The 23,574-nt window shown below is 46.6% G+C and overlaps 1 long non-coding RNA gene across 1 annotated transcript; it reads right to left on the bottom strand.

Moving 5' to 3' along the window:
• Nucleotides 1–10,359: 10,359 nt before the first annotated feature.
• LOC139256458 (uncharacterized) lies at nt 10,360–23,436 on the bottom strand. Its single transcript, XR_011592175.1, has 4 exons — nt 23,370–23,436; nt 20,929–21,065; nt 15,882–15,994; nt 10,360–12,144 (listed from the first exon to the last, which is right to left on the bottom strand). It is a non-coding gene; the product is annotated as an uncharacterized lncRNA (long non-coding RNA).
• Between the last annotated feature and the right edge of the window lie 138 nt (nt 23,437–23,574).

Consider the following 23,574-nt stretch of genomic DNA (forward strand, 5'->3'; position numbering starts at 1 on the left):
TAAAAATAATACTTGCCTGACACAATAAAGAAATAGATACTCAAACAAAACAAATTGAAGAATTAAAAGGCTAAGATAAATAAGCTGAAAGAGATCCACAAACCCAACTTAACCCTGACCTCCGATTTCACGGAGTGACCTCGACATGCATGGATATAATGCAGAATCAAGGGACCTGAGGGCCCTGGTAAAGCAAACCCTGAGCCCAACTGAGCATGCCCGATTTCTAATTCACCTCGGACGTGCTACTCATGATGCATTGGTGGTTGCTCACCCGAAAGATGTCCAGGATCGCCGAAACGCTGTCTTTAATGCTCTCACCACGACCCTTCAGAAGCCCATCAGTATGGCCGCAGTATGAGAAACTAAACCCAAACGGGAATAAACTGCCGATGAATTCATGGAAAGATTTATTGAAATATACGGAAGTCAATCAGGAGATAATGCCTTCAGGGCAGGAGAGGATGCTCCTCAATTCTGCGCTATCCGACTTCAGTGCCTGCCCTATTTGATTGCTCACGCTATCCGGACAAATAATATGAATTGGGCAGATAACAATGAAGCCCAGATGGAAAGGGCGGTTAAATATTATTGGCAGGAAAAGAAAGGAGAGGTGGGAGGTGCACCCCCAACCCGGGTCAAGGCTGAATACATGACGAGAAAGGAAGAGCCGCCTCGGGTGGAAGGACCAAAACCCGAACCAAGGGGATACCAGATGGAACCGCAGTATTGTGTGCAGGGTTGGGTGGATAAACAGGGATGTGGTTATACCAACCACCCAAATGGCCCGGGCCCTGCTAATTACGGACCGCTCTACTGTCCCCGGCCTGGTATGGGAAGAGTTCGGGGCTGGGAAAGACGAGATGGATGCTTTAATTGTGGGCAAGAAGGACATTGGAATAGAAATTGTCCCTCCCGTCGGCACAAAGGAGGAAGAGGAGGGAGGCAAGAGGGGAGAGGACGGGGATCTTACACTAACTTCTCCCAGAACAACCACTTTGTCCAACCGTACCCCGATTCGTATTGACTACGCAGCTTGATTGTGCAGGGACCCTCCCCGGATGACGAACCGATGATATTGTTAAAAATTCGGAATGAGTGGCAACCCTTCTTGATAGATACTTGAGCCTTCATGTCTTCTGCACAATCAAAGCTTAAACTCCCCGCCTTCACTGAAACACAGGGACTGTCAGGATTCCTGGGACAAGTCTCCACATTCCCGGTGTCAGAACCGGTTAAAATGGGTTACCAGGAAGAATCGGTGGAACATCGATTTGTTATCACAACCAATCTGGACTGTAACTTGATGGCTAGAGACCTCCTCTGCAAATTCCAGTTGCATTTGGAGTGTGGAGATGATGGGATTATTGTAAAACAGGGAACCCTTAAGCGGCAGTATTATACCACTAGAACCCCTCAGTTGTGGTCTTTGGACCTGCCGCAGGCACCATATCACGTGACCCTAGCATACGATCCCAGTGCAAAGAATCAGGACCTGCAGAATTTTTATCATGGTCACGAAGGGGAAGTGAAGGAAATTCTATTGAGGACTAGAGTTACTGAATTGGAAGGTAAGGCAGATGGACAGCCCCCAACGGTGGCACCACATATTACTCGTGAAGTATTACCTCCCCACCACGCTAAGGATTTGGGAGTTATGGTGCGCTAGGCTATAGACGAGGATGACTCTACCAACCAGGATGTGCAAATTGTAAAACATGGCCGATCAGTCCAATTCCACGGGGAGCCCGAGAAGGTCTTAACAACTCTGCAGCATCATTCTGGCTCTGACATCCCTGACTATGTGGAGCCTCATGTGTGGGCAGAGGACGCCTCCCAAGTGGATTATACTCCCATTGATCCGAATGACATCCCAGTGCAGGGCAATGTGGACTGGCCCTCTATCCGACAGTACCCACTGAAATCACAGGCAATACCGAGTATCCACCGAGCTTTGGAGGCTAGCCGAGTCGAACCAAAATATTAACCGGCATCTACAATAGCCTTCAATCCGCTGTCAACATCACCTTCCAGCAGGATATTGTTGTGTACACCTCTCACTCCGTAGCTGCCCTCCTGTGCCAACTGCAGACTCAACACCTTACCATGTCCAGGCAAAGCAGATATGAGATCGACATGCTCAACAAACTGACCTTTTGGCACTGTGCTGCAATTAATCCGGCCTGTTTTCTTACTGAGCCACCCAAGATGAGGAAGGACCCAGTCATGATTGTTTACCTTTAATTCAAGAGGCCTCATCAGTCAGGGAAGATTTAGTTGATGTACCAATGGAAGATCCAGACTGTAATATGTATGTTGATCGAAGTTCTTCTATTAATCCAGAAAGTACACGAATCTCAGGATATGCCATAGTAAAACAGGAGAATCAGGTCTTGGAATCTGCCGCCTTTGAAACCGCCTATTCTGCCCAACAAGCTGAACTATTCGCCCTCACCCGAGCCTGTATCTTGGCCAAAGACCTCAAAGTCAATATCTATATCGACTCTCGGTATGCCTTTGGGGTAGCCCATGATTTCGGACAATTATGGAAAAATAGGGGATTCTTAACCTCACAGGGAAATGAGATATCCCATAAGCAACTAGAATCTGATTTGATGCAAGCCCTCATGCTCCCCAAGCGCATTGCCATTGTTAAATGTACCGCCCACACCACCGGAAAATCCCCGGTTGATATAGATAACCATTGGGCTGACGAAAGAGGCCAAACAGGCCCTCGTGACCAACAGATGGTAGTGCCCAAAATGATCAGTCAGAGTAAAAATACTGCAAGGTTAAGTTAGCCTCGGTAAAACAAATGCCAACCATCCAAGATGTTATTAAAGCACAGGAGGCCACTCCTGAAAAGAAAAACTGTTGTGGAAAAATTATGACAATGTTTCTAAACTCTGGACCACTCCCGCGGAACAGACTTGTATGTCTCACAAATTGGCTCTATGGGTTATCGAATGTATACATTTTGCTACTCATTGTGGAGCAAGGACCACGAGTGACACACTTTTGGCTACTTGGTGGCACCCTATACTCCAGACGCTCGCCCAGAACATCAGTAGTCGTTGCCTGGTTTGCCAGCAACATAATCCAGGGAAGGGAGTCCCCTGTGATTGGGGTAAAACGCCTCTACCCGAAGGTCCCTTTGAGATATTTCAGTTGGACTACATTGAGTTGCAAAAAGTTCAGTGTTACAAATATGTGTTAGTAATAGTAGATGTGTTTAGCAGAATGATTGAAGCCGACCCTACCCTGGACAGTAAGGCTCAAACTGTTGTTAAGGTGTTAATGAGGGAAATTGCTCCTAGATATGGTATCTCAGCTCGACTGATGACCATTTATGTTCTTTCTCTGACTCAGGCTCTGCGACTAGCTCTCAACCAGGTTCGAGAGGCTCACCTCAACCTCCCAGTTTTACCCGAATCGTCCCTCGTGGTACCTGGGATGTATGTCCTGAATAAGAAATCGATTCGGAAGGGATTAGAGCCACGATGGGAGGGGCCTTTTCAATTGTTACTCACTACCCCCACTGCAGCCAATTTTGAGGGGGAAAGTGCCTGGGTTCACCTGCACCACTGCAAGCTCACCACCCTCTAATGAACCTATTTTACTGGTTATTCTAATTCCTGTTTCTGTTCCAGATTTCCTCTTCTCCATAGCTGAACAAGACCATTGGCATCCTAATTGGAAAATGGGTCCCGAGGAGACCAGTTTCAACTTCGACCCGTAGTGATAGACAAGCAGCTACACCGACGGTGACCTGAGAAGAGAGACGAGAAAACCGAACTCTTTTAATCAGCAAAATATCCTAAGGGTTATCATGGAATGATAAAAGGGGTGAATGAGAATGCATACTGAACATGGATATTAAATGTATACAGACATTAAAGTCGAGAAGTTGAGAACGTGGCAATTATATATGGACAGTATAAGCTAACAAAGAATTCATGGATGAATAGACATTAAAATCTCAGATTCGAGACTGCAAAATGTTACAATAGTAACACAGCTTGAAAAAAAACCCACAGCTTTCAAAAAACCTCATGGTCTTATGTTACTAACCTGAAACATTAACAGAAGGTCTTTGTTTAAAATCAGACCATACTTAGGTCGGATTATGAGTGGACAAAGGGAAAGAGGGATCAAAGAGGATAGGCTGAACTAGGAAGTCACTCTAGACCTATCTTGTTATCTTTTACCGAAAATGTATAACCGTCGTCCCTTTACAATGTAACGTCACTTTGTCCATAGGAAGTGAGTGCGATCTATGAGAGTTGCATTCCTTCGGTCTGATCAGGTCCCCGATAGGGATTTGTTTTTTAAATAAAAGCTTGCTTTGTTTAAAGCACAATCGGTATTCGACTCAGTGATTTCACTGAAGCAGATTGAGGGAAAATGATCCAGAAATCAACAGGATCAGGCCTCCGTGTGGGGAACATCTGGGCAACACTGATCGCATTATACCATCCCGATTGGCCGGCAGAACCAAAGGGACTGAGAACCTGCGACACGGTCCGCAGTTCAGGGCAAACGTCTCCAAACTGGCAGAGGACTTGTAACAGGTAAGTTGGCCAACCCTCCTCGGTGGTGATGTGACCGCTGTTGAATATAAATGGAAAGGTTTTAAGAACAAGTTTAAAAATGTGGTAAACAAACGTGGTCAAAATTAAAAGACAGAAATATGGTAAGAAAATCCAAGGTGGCCGACTGGCTCTGTACAAAGATGTAAACAGAAAGGTTTACAGTAATTAAATAATTTTAACACTTAAATAAATAGGGTGAATACAAGGAACAACTAATGAAAACGAAGGCTGCTATTCAATCAGGAAAAAGTATCTCGGATTAAAAGGATTGTAGACAACTGGCCGACGTGGGCAGAGAATTTTCAGTTATGTGGAGAGTGCGAGAACTATCAAAGTCTGTATTGGGCCACTGAAGGGTGTTCAAGGACAGGTTACACAGGACTCACTGAGTATGGCGGGAATATTAGTGAGTACTTTGCATCAGTCTTCACCCTTCAACATCATGCTCAAATGTTAGAATTTAATAACAATACTTTTATCAGTAACATTAACATAGATAAGCATGTTGTTTTAGAAAACATTCAGAAGTTAAAAATAGATAGAACAGCCGGACTGGAGGATATCCATCCAAGGGTCCTCCGGGAGATGGGACATGTGTTGTGTGAGTGTCCTCCGGGAGATGGGACATGTGCTGTGTGAGTGTCCTCCGGGAGATGGGATATGTGCTATGTGAGCCCCTCCGGGAGATGGTACATGTGCTTTGTGAGGGTTTACTGGGAGGTGGGACATGTGCTGTGTGAGTCCCTCCGGAAGATGGGACATGTGCTGGGTGAGGGTCCTCCGGGAGATGGGACATGTGCTGTGTGAGGGTCCTCCGGGAGATGGGTCATGTGCTGGATGAGGTTCCTCCGGGAGATGGGACATGTGCTGTGTGAGTGTCCTCCGGGAGATGGGACATGTGCTGCGTGAGTGTCCTCCGGGAGATGGGATATGTGCTGTGTGAGCCCCTCCGGGAGATTGTACATGTGGTTTGTGAGGGTTTACTGGGAGGTGGGACATGTGCTGTTTGAGCCCCTCCGGGAGATGGGACATGTGCTGGGTGAGGGTCCGCCGGGAGATGGGACATGTGCTGTGTGCGGGTCATCTGGTCGATGGGACTTGTGTTGTGCGAGACCCTCCGGGAGATGGGACATGAGCTGTGTGAGTGTCCTCCGTGAGATGGGACATGTGCTGTGTGAGGGTTCTCCGGGAGATAGGACATGTGCTGTGTGAGCCCCTACGGGAGGTGGGACATGTGCTGTGTGAGCCCCTCCGGGAGATGGGACATGTGCTGTGTGAGCCCGTTCGGGACATGGGACGTGTGCTGTGTGAGGTTCCTCTGGACGATGGGACATGTGCTGTGTGAGTGTCCTCTGGGCGATGGGACTTGTGTTGTGTGAGCCGCTGGCATGCATGTTTATAGCTCACACTGAAATAGTTCTTACAGATTGGAAGGATGCGAATTAAGTCCCCATTTTAATAAAAATTTGACAAGGCAGACCCGGGTAACCAGAGGCCCATTAGATTAATATCAGTAATAGGTAAGATGATTGAAAGAATCATAAGGGATGCAATATATGAAAATTGGATAGGGAGGGACATATTAGGGACACCATAACAAATTAGATAGAGTTTATGTCTCACAAATCTAATTATATTTCTTGAAGAAGTTACAAAGTTGGTGGATGAGGGAAGCCCTGTTGACATTGTCTACTTAGATTTCCAAAAAACTTTTGACAATGTACCACACAAGAGGCTTCTCGATAAGATCGGAGCCTCTGGTACTTATAATATATTGAGCCAAATACAGAACTGGCTGGCAGGATGTAGGTAAAGAGCAGTTATAGATGGATTTGGATCTGTTTGGAGATCGGTCACCAGTGGTGTCCAGCAGGGATCAATGTTGGGACCATTGCTTTTCACTATTTTTATTAATGATCTGGATTTTGGGTTGGGGCACAATTTTGAAATGATACCAAGATCTGTGCGACTGCTCGAACTGTAGAAGAGGCTCGTCTGATTCAGGGAGATCTTGAAGTGTGGGGGACTGGCCGCATGACTGGAAAATGATGTATCACTTAGATAAGTTCAGTGTTATGTATGTGGTCAGGGCAAATGCTCAACATTCATACACCCTCCAGGGAAAGGCATTAAAGATGGTGGAGATAGAAAGAGATTTAGACATTCTAGTGAATACATCCTTAAAGGTACATGAGCAATGCAGTGTAGCGACAACTAAAGCAAATAGGGTGTTGGGGTGTATCCATAGGACAATTGAGTGTATGACCAGGAGTACAGTTTTGTCCTTTTACAAGACCTTGGTCAGGCCACACTTGGAATACTGTGTCCAGTTTTGGTCTCCTCACATGGTGGGTGATACAGGTTCTGGAAAGGGTCACTAGACTAATTCCAAGTCCAAAGCATCATAGTTACCAAGATAGGTTAAAAGAGTTGGGACTCTTTACCTTAGAGCAGCGAAGACTTAGGGCGATATGATTGCGGTTTAAAAGATAATGAAAGTGAAAGAGAGTGTTCTATCTGACTGTTTATTTCAATTAAATACGTTAGGCAGCACCAGGGGACACAAATTTCAGTTGTATAAGGATAGATCTAGGTTAGACATCAGGAGGTGATTCTTTTCCCAGAGAACAGTAGACCTCTGGAACAAGCTGCCCTCTCATGTGGTGGATGCAGACTCACTGAATTCCTTCAAGTAAAAGCTGGATTTGTTTCTGGCTGCGGCGGAGATTAACACTTACAGAATGTAGGTACTGCAGGGAGTTTAATGGCCAGAGTGATCTCCTGGACTAGTTTCGATCACTTCGATGGGTTGGAGAGGAATTTCCCAGATTTTATTTTACAAAATTGTCCTAGGTTTTTTTTAAAATCTGTATTTTTGCCTCTCCCAGATTATCACATGGATTCGGGTGGAGTGGAGTGTATACCCTGTGATTTATCGCAATTTTGTGGGACAGGCTTGATGGACCAGATGGTCTTTACCTGTCCGTCATTTTTAGTATGTTTTAAAATGCTTCCTCTACACTGTCCCATCGAACACTACCAGAGCAGGTACAGCACTGATGCGATACAGAATAAATCTCACGCCCCGAATTAGAGCGTACTGACAGGCCCGGGTGAGCGGGGTCACTGGCCGCCATCTTGCACAGGGCGGGATCAGGGCGCATGCGCGGCCTTCTTGGTTTGGGAACAGAGAGTGGGTGGGGCTTCAGAATCTCTGTTCCCATCTGGGTCCCAGTGCCCGGGAGATGGCGCATCCTGGGCAACACACTTTTCATCATCTTAGAATCAGAGACTGGTTACAACATGGAAGGAGACCATTTGGCCCATCGAGCCCATGCCGGCTATCAGCAAGAGCTTCGACTAATCCCACTCTAGCTACTCTGTCCAGACCACTCATGATTTTGAACACCTCTGTCAAATCTCCTCTCAATCTTCTCTGTTCTGAGAATAACCCCAACTTCTCCAGACTATCCACGTAACTAAAGTCCCTCATCCCTTGAATCATTCTTGTAAAACATTTCTGCAAGCTCTCAAAAGGCCTTTGTCTACTTACCAAAATGCAGTAGCCAGAATTGCTCCAGCTCAGTGAACAAGCTCCCCGCTGGAGTGGAACTAAGCTACAGAACCAGTGGGAACTTGTTCAACCTTCGTCGTCTCCAGGCCAGGTCCAAGACCACCCCAATCTCTGTCGTTGAGCTACCGTACGCGGACAATACCTGCGTCTGCGAACATACAGAGGCTGAACTCCAAGTCATAGTCGACGTATTTACTGAGGCGTACCAAAGCATGGGCCTCACATTAAACATCTGTAAGTCCGAGGTCCTCCACCAGCCTGTCCTCGCCGCATAGCACTCCCTCCACCCACCCGCCACAGTCATCAAGATCCATGGCAGGGCCCTGTACAACGTGGACCATTTCCCATACCTCGGGAACGTCTTATCAACAAGAGCAGACATTGACGACAAGATTCAACACCACCTCCAGTGCAACCTTTCGGCCGCTTGAGGAAAAGAGTGTTTGAAGACCACGCCCTCAAATCTACCACTCAGCTCATGGTTTCCAGGGCTGTAGTAATAACCACCCTCCTGTATGGCTCAGAGACATGGACTATGTACAGCAGACACCTCAAGTCGCTGGAGAAATACCACCAACGATGTCTCCGTAAGATCCTGCAAATCCCCTGGGAGGACAGACGCACCAACGTTAGCGTCCTCGACCAGGCCAACATCCCCAGCATTGAAGCACTGACCACATTTGATCAGCTCCGCTGGGCAGACTACATTGTTCGCATGCCAGACACAAGATTCCCAAAGCAAGAACTCTACTCAGAACTCCTTGACAGCAAATGAGCCAAAGGTGTGGCAGTGAAACGTTACAAGGACACCCGCAAAGTCTCCCTGATAAAGTGCAACATCCCAAATGACACCTGGGAGTCCCTGGCTAAAGACCGCCCTAAGTGGAGGAAGAGCATCGAGAAGGGCGCTGAGCACCTATCGTCTAATCGTGCAGAGCATGCAGAAATCAAGCACAGGCAGCGGAAAGAGCATGCGGCAAACCTGTCCCACCCACCCCTTCCCTCAACGACTATCTGTCCCACCTGTGACTGGGACTGTGGCTCTCGTATTGTATTGTTCAGCCGCCCAAGGACTCATTTTTAGACCGGAAGCAAGTCTTCCTCGATTCCGAGGGACTGCCTATGATGATGATGATGACCCAGAATTGGACACAATACGCCAGTTGAGGCCGAACCAGAGTTTTATGTGCATCAACATAATATCAACACTTCTGTACTCTATACCTCTATTCATGAAGCCTAGGATCCCGTAAGTCTTTGTAACTACTTTCTCAACCTGTGCTGCCACCTTCAGTGATTGGTGCGTACATACTCCTGGGTCTCTCTGTTCATGCACCCCTTTACAATTGTACCCCTTAGTTTATATTTCCTCTCCTCTTTCTTCCAAACAAAATGTATCACTTTTGAACTTTTCTACGTTAAATTTCATCTGCCACATGTCCACACATTCCCCAAGCCTGTCTATGTCTTTCTGAAGTCTATCACTCCCTCGTCACTGTTCACTGCACTTCCAAGTTTTGTTTGAGCTGCAGATTTGGAAATTGTGCCCTGTAAACCCAAGTCTTGGTCATTAATATAGATCAAAAAAAGCAGTGGCCCGAGTACCGACACGTGGGGAACACCACTTCCTCCAGTCTGAAAAACAACCGTTCACCACTACTCTGTGTGTATCACTTAGCCACTTTCATATCCATGCTTCCACTGCCACTGTTATTCCATGGGCTTCGATATTGCTGGAATTGGTAACACGCCTCGGATCACTAAACACAAAACCCAGTCTGTTAATCACTTTCAGCTACTGGACTAAGCATGTCCCCCACAGCATCTCTTCTCCCCTCAATATGTGAATGGAGCATCACATCTGTAAACCTGGTTAAATTTATATCCACTCAGCACATCTACTTAAGAAAAGCCTGTAGGTCAATGACACATTGTTAAGGTGCCAGTGTGCTGCTGGTTTATTTGGCATTTTGCCTGTAATGTACTCCGTATTTTGGTATTTGTATTTAAGGAAGGATATACTTGCATTGGAGGCAGTTCAGAGAAGGTTCACTCGGTTGATTCCGGAGATGAGGGGATTTACTTATGAATATAGCTAGAGTAGGCTGGGCCTAAACATATTGGAGTTCAGAATAATGAGAGGTGATTTTCTCGAAATATAAGATATGAGCGGGTTCGACAAGGTGGATGCAGAGAGGATATTTCCACTTACACGGGAAGCTAAAACTAGGGGACATAGTCTTAGAATAAGCGGCCACCCAATTAAAACTGAGACGAGGAATTTATTCTCTGAGGGTTGTAAATCTGTGGCATTCTCTGCCCAGGAGAGCTGTGGAGGCTGGGTCTTTGAAAATAGTTAAAGCGGAAATAGACAGATCTTTGAGCGATAAGTGAGTAAAGGATAATGGGGAGTGGGCAGGGAAGTGGAACTGAGTCCATGATCAGATCAGCCATGACCTTATTGAATGGCGGAGCAGGCCTGAGGGTTCAAATGACCTACTCCGGCTCCTATTTATTATGTTCGAACTGAACATTTCTCCCAGTGTAACCTTGTCTGTAATGAAATATTTGTCATTTAATTAGCCTCAGGTCCTTGCTCATATCTGCTGCAGATTCCAAATTTGATTCCAGAGATGAGGGGATTGACTTATGGTTGAGTAGGTTGGACGAAACATATTGGAGTTCAGAAGAATGTGGTGATCTCTGTGTGGCCCAGAAGGTCAGTGTCCAGGCTGAAGTTCTGTTCCCCCTGGAAGATCCTCCCCACAGAATGTCCTTTCTCAGCTCTAGCCAGGTGATGCTAAACACTCAGGTGGGAAAGATAAAAATCCACAGCAATGTGTTCAAAGCAACACTAATTTATGTGTCTATATCCCAAATATTAAACTCCCATCGATTTCAGAAGTTATTACCATCAGTGTTACAGGAGTTATAAACCCCAACTGTCAGAATGAACACGATTCAGTCCGGGATGTGATTAACAGCAGGTTCCAACCCCTGCAGTCACTTGTGAACTCGCTGATGTCTCAGCAGGTTGCCTGACAGAGAGAATCCCTTGCCACACTCATAGCAGGTGAATGGCCTCTCCCCAGTGTGAACTCGCTGGTGTGTCTGCAGGTAGGATGATGTAGTGAATCCCTTTCCACACTCGGAGCAGGTGAACGGCCTCTCCCCAGTGTGAACTCGCTGGAGTTTCAGCAGGTGGGATGATGTCGTGAATCCCTTCCCACATTCAGAGCAGCTAAACGGTCTCTCCCCAGTGTGAACACGCTGGTGTGTCAGCAGGTGGGATAACTGAGTGAATACCTTCCCACATTCAGAGCAGCTGAACGGCCTCTCCCCAGTGTGAAGTCGCTGGTGTGTCAGCAGGTTGGATGATGTCGTGAATCCCTTCCCACATTTAGAGCAGCTGAACGGCTTCTCCCCAGTGTGAACTCGCTGGTGTCTCATCAGTTGCTTTTGCTTTTAAAACTCTTCTCACAATCAGAAGATTTACAAGGTCTTTCCTCATTATGAACTCGCTGGTGTGTCAGCAGGTTGGATGATGTAGTGAATCCCTTCCCACAGTCGGAGCAGGTGAATAGCCTCTCCCCAGTGTGAACTCGCTGGTGCCTCAGCAGGTCGGATGATGTAGTGAATCCCTTGCCACAGTTGGAGCAGATGAACGGTCTCTCCCCGGTGTGAACTCGCCGATGTATTTCCAGCTGGGACGGGGAGTTGAATCGTTTCCCACAGTCCCCACATTTACACGGTTTCTCCCCAGTGTGACTGCACTTGTGTCTCTCCAGTTTTGATGATTGCCTGAAGCCTTGTCCACACACAGAGCACGTGTACCGTTTCTCCCCACTGTGAATGGTGCCTTCTGCTTCCATGGTCAAAAGCTGATGATATTCCAGTCCCGATGTAGCGAGTGACTGTCAGATTTTGAGGTGATGTTTGGTTTGAGCTTCCGTCTACAAATCCTCCCCTTTTAACATCCTGTAAAGTGAATTTCAAACAGGAAAAGGGAGTGTGAGAGAGAACCTACAAAAACACAAAGGCAGATTGTGAAATTGAGCTTAATGAATCTGGTCATTTGTGGGGCCGTCACAAGAAAAAAGTGACCAAGAAAGCTGCCGGATTGACGTAAAAACACATCTGGGCCAATACTGTCCTTCAGGGAAGGGAACCCACCTCCCTCGACAGGCCCACATTGGAAATTGTTGCTCCCACTGGGCCCAGAATTACTGGGGGTGAAACCCAGCAGCTTCTCCCTCCTGTCCATCCAGCTCAAATTGATGCAACAAGCAGACCCACACAGGAGGCCTGTGAGTGCCTTCCACATCCAGCGCCCACCTGATAGAGCGGCTGGGAATTGCTGGGCCTGCTATATAAATGTAAGTTGTTGTTTTCCTGGTGTGGGGGAGGTGGTGCCCCCGTGGGTTGCTGGTGTTGGCCCGGTGGCTCTGACTCAGGCCCCGAGAGCCGCACTCGGTTTTACCCGGTGACTGAGAGCCACACTCGGTGTTGCCCAGGGACTGAGAGCCGCACTCGGTGTTGCCCGGGGATTGAGAGCTACACTCGGTGTTGCCCGGGGACCGAGAGGCACACTCGGTGTTGCCCGGGGACTGAGAGGCACACTCGGTGTTGCCCGGGGACTGAGAGCCATACTCGGTGTTGCCCGGGGACCGAGAAGCACACTCGGTGTTGTCCGGGGACCGAGAGCCACACTGCGTGTTGCCCGGGGACTGAGAGCCACACTCGGCGTTGCCCGGGGACGCAGAGCCGTACTCGGTGTTGCCCGGGGACCGAGAGCCGCACTCGGTTTTGCCCGGGGACCGAGAGCCGCACTCGGTTTTGCCCGGGGACTGAGAGCCGCGCTCGGTGTTGCCCGGGGCCCGAGAGCCACACTCGGTGTTGCCCGGGGACTGAGAGCCACACTTGGTGTTGCCCGGGGATTGAGAGCCACACTCGGTGTTGTCCGGGGACTGAGAGCCTCACTCGGTGTTGCCCGGGGTCCGAGAGCCGCGCTCGGTTTTGCCCGGGGCCCGAGAGACACAGTCAGTGTTGCCCGGGGACTGAGAGTCACACTCGGTGTTGCCCGGGGACTGAGAGCCACACTCTGTGTTGCCCGGGGACTGAGAGCCACGCTCGGTGTTGCCCGGGGACTGAGAGCCGCGCTCGGTGTTGCCCGGGGCCCGAGAGCCGCGCTCGGTGTTGCCCGGGGCCCGAGAGCCGCACTCGGTGTTGCCCGGGGTCTGAGAGCCACACTCGGTGTTGTCCGGGGACTGAGAGCCAAACTCGGTGTTGCCCGGGGACTGAGAGCCACACTCCGAGTTGCCCGGGAGCCGTGAGCCGCACTCGATGTTGCCCGGGGGCCGAGAGCCGCACTCGGTGTTGCCCGGGGACTGAGAGCCACACTCGGTGTTGCGCGGGGACTGAGAGCCACACTCGGCGTTGCGCGGGGACTGAGAGCCACACTCGGTGTTGCCCGGGGCCTCGGAGCCGCACTCGGTGTTGCCTGCGTACTGAGAGCCGTACTCTGTGTTGCCCGGGGACTGAGCGCCGCACTCGGTGTTGCCCGGGGACTGAGAGCCATACTCGGTGGTGCCCGGTGACTGAGAGCTGCACTCGGTTAAAAATGAGGCAGACAAAAAGCAGGAAACTATAGGCCAGTTCGCCTAACATCTGTGGTTGGGAAAATGTTGAAGAGTTCATTCTTAAAGAAGCAGTAGCACGACATTTGGAAAAGCATAATTCGGTCAGGCAGTCAGCATGGATTTATGAAGGAGAAGTTCAGTTTGATAAATTTGCTGGAATTCTTTGAGCATGTAACGAACACGTTGGATAAAGTGGGTGTGGTGTAATTGGACTCCCAGAAGCCATTTGACAAGGTGCCACATAAAAGATTACTGCACAAGATAAAAGTTCACTGTGCTGGGGGTAATATATTAGCATGGATAGAGGATTGGCTAACTAACAGAAAACAGAGAGTTGGGGTAAATGGTTCATTCTTGGGTAGGCAATCAGTAACTAGTGGAGTGCCGCAGGGATCAGTGCTGGGATCCCAACTATTTACAATCTATATTAACGACTTGGAAGAAGGGACCGACTGTAACGTAGCCAAGTTTGCTGGCGATATAAAGATGGGAGGAAAAGCAATGTGTGGGGAGGACACAAATAATCTGTGAAAGGACACAGATTGGCGAAGTGAGTGGGCAAAAATTTGGCAGATAGAGTATAATGTTGGAAAATGTGAGGTCATGCATTATGGCAGAAAAAAAATCAAAGAGCAAGTTATTATTTAAATGGAGAAAGATTGCAATGTGCTGCAGTACAGCGGGACTTGGGGGTACTTGTGCACGAAACACAAAAGATTAATATGCAGGTACAGCAAGTGATCAGGAAGGCCAACTGAATCTTGGCCTTTATTGCAAAGGGGCTGGAGTATAAAAGCAGGGAGGTCTTGCTACAGTTATACAAGTTATTGGTGAGGCCACACCTGGAATACTGCGTGTAGTTTTGGTTTCCATATTTATGAAAGGATATACTTGCTTTGGAGGAAGTTGAGAGAAGGTTCACTATGTTGATTCCGGAGATGAGGGGTTGACTTATGAGAAAAGATTGAGGAGGTTGGGCCTCTACTCATTGAATTGAGAAGAACGAATGAGAGGTGATTTATCGAAACGTATAAGATAATGAGGGGGCTTGACAAGGTGGATGCAGAGAGGATGTTTTCACTGATTGGGGAGATTAGAACTTGGGGGCATAATCTTAGAATAAGGGGCCGCCCATTTAAAACGGAGATGAGGAGGAATTTCTTCTCTCAGAGGGTTATAAACCTGTGGAATTCGCTGCCTCAGAGAGCTGTGTAAGCTGGGACATCGAATATATTTAAGACAGAGATAGACATTGTCTTAACTGATAAGGGAATAAGGGGTTATGGGGAGCGGGCAGGGAAGTGGAATTGAGTCCATGATCGGATCAGCCATGATCGTATTAAATGGTGGAGCCGGCTCGAGTGGTCGTATGCCCTACTCCTGCTTCTATTTCTTATGTTCTTATTTTCTTATATATTGGATGTCTGGTATGGGAGTGTGGATTTGATTCTGTATCTGTCCATCTCTGGTATATGAATGAGGGTTTTACTCTGCATGTTAGTTTCTGATACGAGAGCATGGATTTTATCCTGTACCTGTGAATTTCTGGTAATTGCCTATGGTTTCATTCTGTATCAAAAAGGGCCACATTACAACATAATTCTAAAAGGACAAAGAGTGTTTATAAAAACAAGCCTGAAAGCTCTGAGTCTCAAAGCGAGAAGCATTCGTAACAAGGTGGACAAATTAACTGCACAGATAGCTGTTAGCGGATATGATGTAATTGGGATTACAAAGACATGGCTCCAGTGTAACCACAGCTGGGAACATAACATACAGGGGTATTCAATATTCAGGAAGAATATCCAGAAAGGAAAAGGAGGTGGGGTAGTGTTAATGGTTAAAGAGGAGATTAATGCAACAGTAAGGAAGGACATTGGCTGGGATAATGTGGAACCTATATGGGTAGAGCTGCGAAACACAAAAGGGCAGAAAACGTTAGTTGGAGTTGTGTACAAACCACCAAACAGTAGTAGGGAGGTTGGGGATGGCATCAAACAGGAAATTAGGTATGCGTGCAATAAGGGTACAGCAGTTATCATGGGTTACCTTAACCTAGATATTGATTGGGCTCACCAAACTTGTCGCAATACTGTGGTTGAGGATTTCCTGGAGTGTATAAGATATGATTTTCGAGACCAATATGTCGAGGAACCAACTGGAGAGCAGGCCATCCTAGACTGGGTCTTCTGTAACGAGAGAGGATTGATTAGCAATCTGGCCGTGCGTGGCCCCTTGGGGAAAAGTGACCATAATATGGTAGAATTCTTCATTAAACTGGAGAGCGACACGGTTAACTCAGAGACTAGGGTCCTGAACTTAAAGGAAACTTCAATGGTATGAGACGTGATTTGGCTAGGATAAACTGGCGAATGATACTTAAAGGTTTGACGGTGGATAACCGGAAAGGTGGCTCAACCATGGCTAACAAGGGAAATTAGGGACAGTGTTAAATCCAAGGAAGAGGCATATAAATTGGCCAGAAAAAGCTGCAAACCTGAGGACTGGGAGAAATTTAGAATTCAGCAGAGGAGGACAAAGGGTCTAATTAGGAGGGGGAAATAGAGTATGAGAATAAGCTTGCAGGGAACATTAAAAACTGACTGCAAAAGCTTCTATAGATATGTGAAGAGAAAAAGATTAATGAAGACAAATGTGGTCCCTTGCAGTCAGAATCAGGTGAATTAATAATGGGGAACAAGGAAATGACAGCCCAATTGATCAAATACTTTGGTTCTGTCTTCACTAAGGAAGACACGAATAATCTCCCGAAATTACTAAGGGACCGAGGATCTAACGGGAAGGAGGAACTGAGGGAAATACTTATTCGTCAGGAAATTGTTGTAGGGAAACTGATGGGACTGAAGGCCGATAAATCCCCAGGGCCTGATAGTCTGCATCCCAGAGTAGTTAAAGAAGTGGCCCGAGAAATAGTCGATGCATTGGTGGTCATTTTCCGGAATTTCATGGACTATGGATCAGTACCTATGTATTGGACGGTAGCTAATGTAACCCCACTTTTTAAAGAAAGGAGGGGGAGAGAAAGCAGGGAATTATAGACCGGTTTGCATGACATCGGTGGTGGGGAAAATGCTTGAAGCAATTATTAAAGATGTAATAGCAGATCATTTGGAAAGTAGTGACAGGATTGGTCCAAGTCAGCATGGATTTATGAAAGGGAATTCATGCTTGACAAATCTTCGAGAGTTTTTTGAGGATGTAACTAGTGGAGTGGATAAGGGAGAACCAGTGGGGATGTGGTGTATTTGGAATTTCAAAAGAATTTTGACAAGGTCCCACACAAGAGATTAGTGTGCAAAGGTAAAGCACATGGTATTGGGGGTAATGTATTGACGTGGATAGAGAACCGGTTGGAAGACAGGAAGAAAAGAGTCGGAATAAACGGGTCTTTTTCAGAATGGCAGGCAGTGACTAGTGGGGTGCTGCAAGGTTCAGGTCATTGATCCCAACTAATTAAAATATATGTTAATGATTTAGACGATGGAATTCAAGGTAATATCTCCAAGTTTGCAGATGATACTAAGCTGGGTGGCAGTGTGAGCTGTGAGTAGGATGCTAAGAGGCTGCAGGGTGACGTGGACAGGTGAGGTGAATGGGCAATTTCATAGCAGATGCAGTATAATGTGGATAAATGTGAGGTTATCCACTTTGGTGGCAAAAACAGGAAGGCAGATTATATGAATGGTGATAGATTAGTAGAATGGGAGGTGCAAAGAGACCTGGGTGTCATGGTACATCAGTCACTGAAGGTAGGCATGCAGGTCCAGCAGGCAGTAAGGAAAGCAACTGGCATGCTGGCCTTCATAGCGAGGGGATTTGAGCAGGGAAGTCTTACTGTAGTTGTACAGGGCCGTGGTGAGACCACACCTTCAGTATTGTGTGCAGTCTTGGTCTATTAATCTGACCAAGGACGTGCTTGCTATTGAGGGAGTGCAGCGAAGGTTCACCAGAGTAATTCCCGGGATGGCAGGACTGACATTTGAAGAAAGACTGGATCAGCTAGGCTTACACTCACTGGAATTTAGAAAAATGAGAGGGGATCTCATAGAAACATCTAATATTATGACGGGACTGGACAGGTTAGAGGCAGGAAGAATGTTCCTGATGTTGGGGAAGTCCAGAATCAGGGTCACAGAGTAAAAGATAAGGGGTAAGCCATATCGGATAGAAATGAGGAGAAACTTTTTCACCCAGAGAGTGGTAAACCTGTGCAGTTCTCTACCACAGAAAGTTGTGGAGTCCAGTTCTTTGTATATATTCAACAGGGAGTTAGATGTGGCCCTTACGGCTTAGGGGATCAGGGTGTATAGAGAGAAAGCGCGACTGAGGTACTGAAGTTGCATGATCAGCCATGATCATATTGAATGGTGGTGGAGGCTCGAAGGGCCGAATGGCCTGCTCCTGCACCTATTTTCTATGTTTCTTTCCATTCTTGGTGTGTGAGTGTGTTCTGTGCTGTATCTGTCCATCTATCTTATGCGAATGTAAGCTCCACTCCATACCTGTCATTCTCCAGTATGTAAGTACTGTTTTACTGTATACCACCAATTCATGATAGAGTTTTGGTTTTACTTTTATAACTGTCAATTTGTGTTCTGGAGGTGAGTTTTATGCTGAATCTGTCGGCCTCTGGTAAATGAATCTGAGTTTTACTCTGTATCTATCTGTCTCTGCTATGAGTGTGGGCCTTTCTCTGTATCTCTCCCTTTCTGTTATGAGAGCCTGGGTTTTATTCTGTACCCGTCAAGTTCTGATATGTGATTGTGGGCCTTACTCTATACCTGCCAGTTTCTGTTTAATTGTGAGTGGGCTTTCCTTTGTTCCTGTCAGTTTCTGGAATGAAAGAGAGATCTTTACCCTGAACCTGTCAATTCCTGGTTCGTGAGTATGGGCATGTCACTGTATGTCAAATTATGTTATGGGAATATCGATTTTAACATGTCAGCCTCTGATATGTGAGTATGGCTTTTATACTGTATCTCTCAGCCTCTGATATGTGAGTCTGGGTTTTATAATGTATCAATCAGTCTCTAAGATATGTGAGTGTGGGTTTTATACTGTATCTCTTAGTCTCTGATATGTGAGTGTGGGTTTTATACTGTATCTCTTAGTCTCTGATATGCAAGTGTGTGTTTTTTCTGCAACTGTCAGGTTTTGGTGTGTGTTGAGATTTAATCTTTGCCTCTCAGTTTCTGCTGTGGTAGTTTGGGTTTAATCTGTATTTGCCAGTCTCTGGTATGTGAACGTGAGAATAAATGTTACTTTTTACCTGTATTTCTCTAATGTGTGAGTGAAGATTTTGCCTTCTGTGTCATTTTTCAGATGTGCGGGTGTGGGTCTTACTCAGCCCCGATCAGTTTCTGCGATGCAAGTTCCAATTTTACTTACTGCCTTTCAGTTTTCCGATATGTGCACATGGGATTTACACTTTACCTGTCACTCTCTGGTATGCAAGTGGGGATTTTAATCTGTTACTGTCACTTTCTTATATGTGGGTTTTTGTTGTATACTGTATCTGTCAGTCTATGGTACGGGAATGTGGGTTTTATTCTGCACCTGTCCTCTTCTGGTATGTTCGGGGGTTTAAATACTAAATCTGTCAGATTCTGAAACACGAATATGGCTTTTGCTCTGTACCCATCAGCTTCTGATATGCGAGTGTAGTTTATACTACCTGTTTGACATTTTTTCTGATAGATGATTGTCTTTTATTGTCTACCTGCCAGTTTCTGGCAAGTGAGTGTGGGTGTTTAATGCACCTGTCAGTGTGAGCTGTTTCAATGGTGAAACAGCATCTGATTCTACTGCTCAATTTGGCGGTAAGATTCACAATTTAACTCTGCCACTTCGGATCAATGTGGGACTGACAGCTTCTGCTGCCTGTGAAAATAGGATTGAGGCCAGTTCTGCTTCTCTGTGCTCTGTGAGTGATAATCTACTTACTGTTTATGTGAGAAGGAGCTGCCTGCACTGTTCCTTGTATTCTGGCTGGAGGAAAGATCACATTTGTTCTGACTGAAGAATTTTGCTATGAGATTAATCATACGAGAACATTATTAGTTCTAAGATATGGATGCGCGGAGAATATGATGTATCTGAGGGAGTGACAATGTATCTCTCAATCATCAGCAACATGGTTCTGGAGAACGCAGCTCACCGAAACAACATAACCCGTCTTTAAAATATCTTCCCCCACACTCCTTTCCTGATGCCTGCAATAGATGCACTTTGTGAAACTCCTCACATCCTCACTATTGGGCTGTGTTTCCACTGCTCACTGCCCAAGAACAACAGACACGTTGAGATTGGAACTGAATCAGGAACATTCACGACTGATTTGGGGAAAGAAAGCTGCAATGATTTGAAACAGCGAGGTGATTTACTTTCTCTGTTACCTTACACTGTCCACGCACAGCCCGAGAATGGACTCTTCCTTCCCCCACTCACATCATGTCCCGGAACTAGATCCTGCTCCACTCTGCCTCTTACACACAGCCCCCAATGGAACTAAACCAGGAACGTTCACGACTGGTTTGGAGAGAGAAAGCAGCAGATTGTAAATAGGTGATTCTGACCATTCTGTCTCTCTTACCCTGGACACACACTGTCCACACACAGCACGAGAATGGCCTCTCCCTTCCCTGATTCACACCATGCACTGACACTGGTTTTTGGTGCAGTCTGCCCCATACACACATCCCCCGACTCCCCCTAAACTGCCCCCGGACTCAATGCCGATCTCTGAGCCCATCTGCAGACATGCTTCTAAAGCGCTGCGCTGCTGTAAGGAGGCTGCTGCTCACTGCCTTACCCCGGGGTCACGGTGTCTCCATTCCCGGCTGTTTCAAACCATCTTCTTCCACTCACTGAGTGAATGGTGATCACAGGCAGGGCTGGGGGAGGGGAGGGCGCATGTGCAATTATGCTCACTTGAAATCGACACAGGAGTCTGGGCTGAACTGCGCATGCGAAGCTCTCTTCAATAATTCAGCCTTTAAAAATCAAAGTGCACTTTTCCCAATTTACTTTTATCAGAATCTGATCAAAGGAACTGGGCCTGGGGGTAAAGGACAGAAAATTATTAAAGCTAGGAGCCTTGTACCTTGGAAATTCTCAATTTGGGATTATTCCATGCAGGGTGTTTCTCTCCATGAGCCCGTCTTCACAAAGCAATTCGGCAGAAACATCAGAGGGACGAGGGAGTCGGAGTGTTTGCTGGGACCGTGCAGGAGTTAATATCTGACAGAAAAAATCAGAGATCAGTTTAATTACAGTAAATCACTCGGTCACTGAGAGTAATACTGAAGTGGATAATCAAGGGGCGAAAGTGAGGGAGTAACTTAATACAATCACTATTCATAATAGAACTCAGAAAAATAAAGGGACTAAAGGCAGACTAGTCACCTTGCCCTGATGGCTTACATCGTAGCGTCTTAAGAGAAGTGGCTGTCGAGATAGTGGACACATTGTTTGTAATCTACCTAAATTCCCTGGATTCTGGGGCGGTACCAACAGATTGGAAAAGCGAAAATGTAACGCTTCTATTTAAAAAAGGAGGCAGACAATAAGCAGGAAACTATAGACCAGTTAGCCTAACATCTGTCATTGGGAAAGTGCTGGAGAACATTATTAAGGAAGCAGTCGTGGGACATTTGGAAAAGCATGATTCAATCAAACAGAGTCAGTATGGCTTCATGAAATGGAACTCATGTTTGACAAATTTGCTGGAGTTCTTTGAGGATATAATGAGTAGGATGGATAAGGAGGAACCAGTGGATGTGGTGTGTTTGGATTTCCAGAAGGCATTTTATAAGATGGCACAGAAGAGGTTACTGCACGAGATAAAAGCTCACTGGGTTGGGGGCAGTATATTAGCATGGATAGAGGATAGGTTAACTAACAGAAAACCGAGAGTCGGGATAAATTGGTCTTTTTCTGGTTGGCAAATGGTGACTAGTTGGGTGCTGCAGGAATCGGTGCTAGGTCCTCAACTATTTACAATCTATATTAATGACTTGGAGAAAAGGACCGAGTGTAATATAGCCAAGTTTGCTGATGGTACAAAGGTGAGTGAGAAAGCAAGTTGAGGACACAAAAAATCTGCAAAGGGATATAGACAGTTACAATGAGTGGGCAAAAATTTGTCAGATGTAGTATTATATGGGAAAATGTGAGGTTATCCACTTTGGCAAAAATAATAGAAAAGAAAGTTATCATTTAAATGGCGAAAAATTGCAAGTGCTACAGGACAGATTGACTGAGGCTGTTTGTGCATTAAACACAAAACGTTAGTATGCAGGTACAGCAAGTAATCAGGAAGGTAAGTGGAATGTTGGCATTTATTGCAAGGGGAATAGAATATAAAAGCAGAGAAGTCCAGCTATAACTGTACAGGGTATTGGTGAGACCACACCTGGAATACTACATTCAATTTTGGTCTGCATATTTAAGGAAGGATATACTTGCATTGGAGGCTGTTCAGAGGTTAATTCTGGCGATGATGTGGTTGTCTTATGAGAATATGTTGAGAAGGTTGGGCTGATACACTTTGGAATTCAACAGAGTAAGAGGTGATCTTATTGAAACATATGATAACGAGGGGACTTGACAAGATGAATCCAGAGAGGATATTGCCACTCATTGAGTAACCTAAAACTAGGTTGCATCGTCTCAGAATAAGGTGTCACCCATTTAAAACTGAGATGAGGAGGAATTTCTTCTCTCAGAGGGTAAATCTGTGGAATTCTCTGTCACCGAGCTGTGGAGGCTGGGTCATTGAATGTATTTAAGGCAGAGATAGAAAGATATTTGAGCGATAAGGGATTAAAGGGTTATGGGGAGCGGGCAGATAAGTGAAGGTGAGTCCATGATCAGATCAGCTATGATCTTATTGAATGGCAGAGCAGGATCCAAGGGCCAAATGATCCACTCCTGCTCCTATTTCTTATATTATTATGTTATTATGAGATAATAACCTGGGACTGTACATGGGGACTCTAACCCTGGGACTGTACCTGGGGACTCTAACCCTGGGACTGTACATGGGGACTCTAACCCTGGGAGTGTACATGGGGACTCTAACCCTGTGACTGTACATGGGGACTCTAACCCTGGGACTGTATATGGGGACTCTAACCCTGGGACTGTACATGGGGACTCTAACCCTGGGACTGTACATGGGGACTCTAACCCTGGGAGTGAACAGCTCTGGGGCTTACCTGTTACAATTGCCTTGGATGTAACCAGAAGCTTAGCACTGAGCAGCACCTTCAGGAGATTGTGAGAAATCCGAGGTGTCGAGATTAAATAACTGAGCTGTTACTTTACCAAGATGGCCACGCATGCGCTTTGCTGCTCACTGAACCAAGATGGCGGAGGACTGGCCCTGCCTTCCTGTACAAAAATGGCCGCCGTTACCTTGGCCTGTGACCGGGAGAAAGCCTCGAGGCTGCATCCGCCGATATTCCGGTTATTATACCGGGCTTCCGGCGGGCTCCAGTTGTTTATGAAGTTTCCCCGCCCACCCGCTGGTCCTTTACTCACCTCCACTCTGCTGAAATTGAGCTGTTTTGCGGAGCTCATTTCACCATCCCTGCTCCGCCATTGCACACACCGCGCATGCTCCGAATAAGCCAGTTTCGGCGCCTGCGCACTCGGTGCCTGAAGTCTGTGGTCGGCAGGAATGCTGGGTAAATAGGAACAGCCATTCAGTGAATGGGACAGGATTTACTGGGCCCCCATTGGCCAC

This window comes from Pristiophorus japonicus, unplaced genomic scaffold (assembly GCF_044704955.1).
Source record: "Pristiophorus japonicus isolate sPriJap1 unplaced genomic scaffold, sPriJap1.hap1 HAP1_SCAFFOLD_73, whole genome shotgun sequence".
In the NCBI taxonomy this organism is placed as follows: domain Eukaryota; kingdom Metazoa; phylum Chordata; class Chondrichthyes; family Pristiophoridae; genus Pristiophorus; species Pristiophorus japonicus.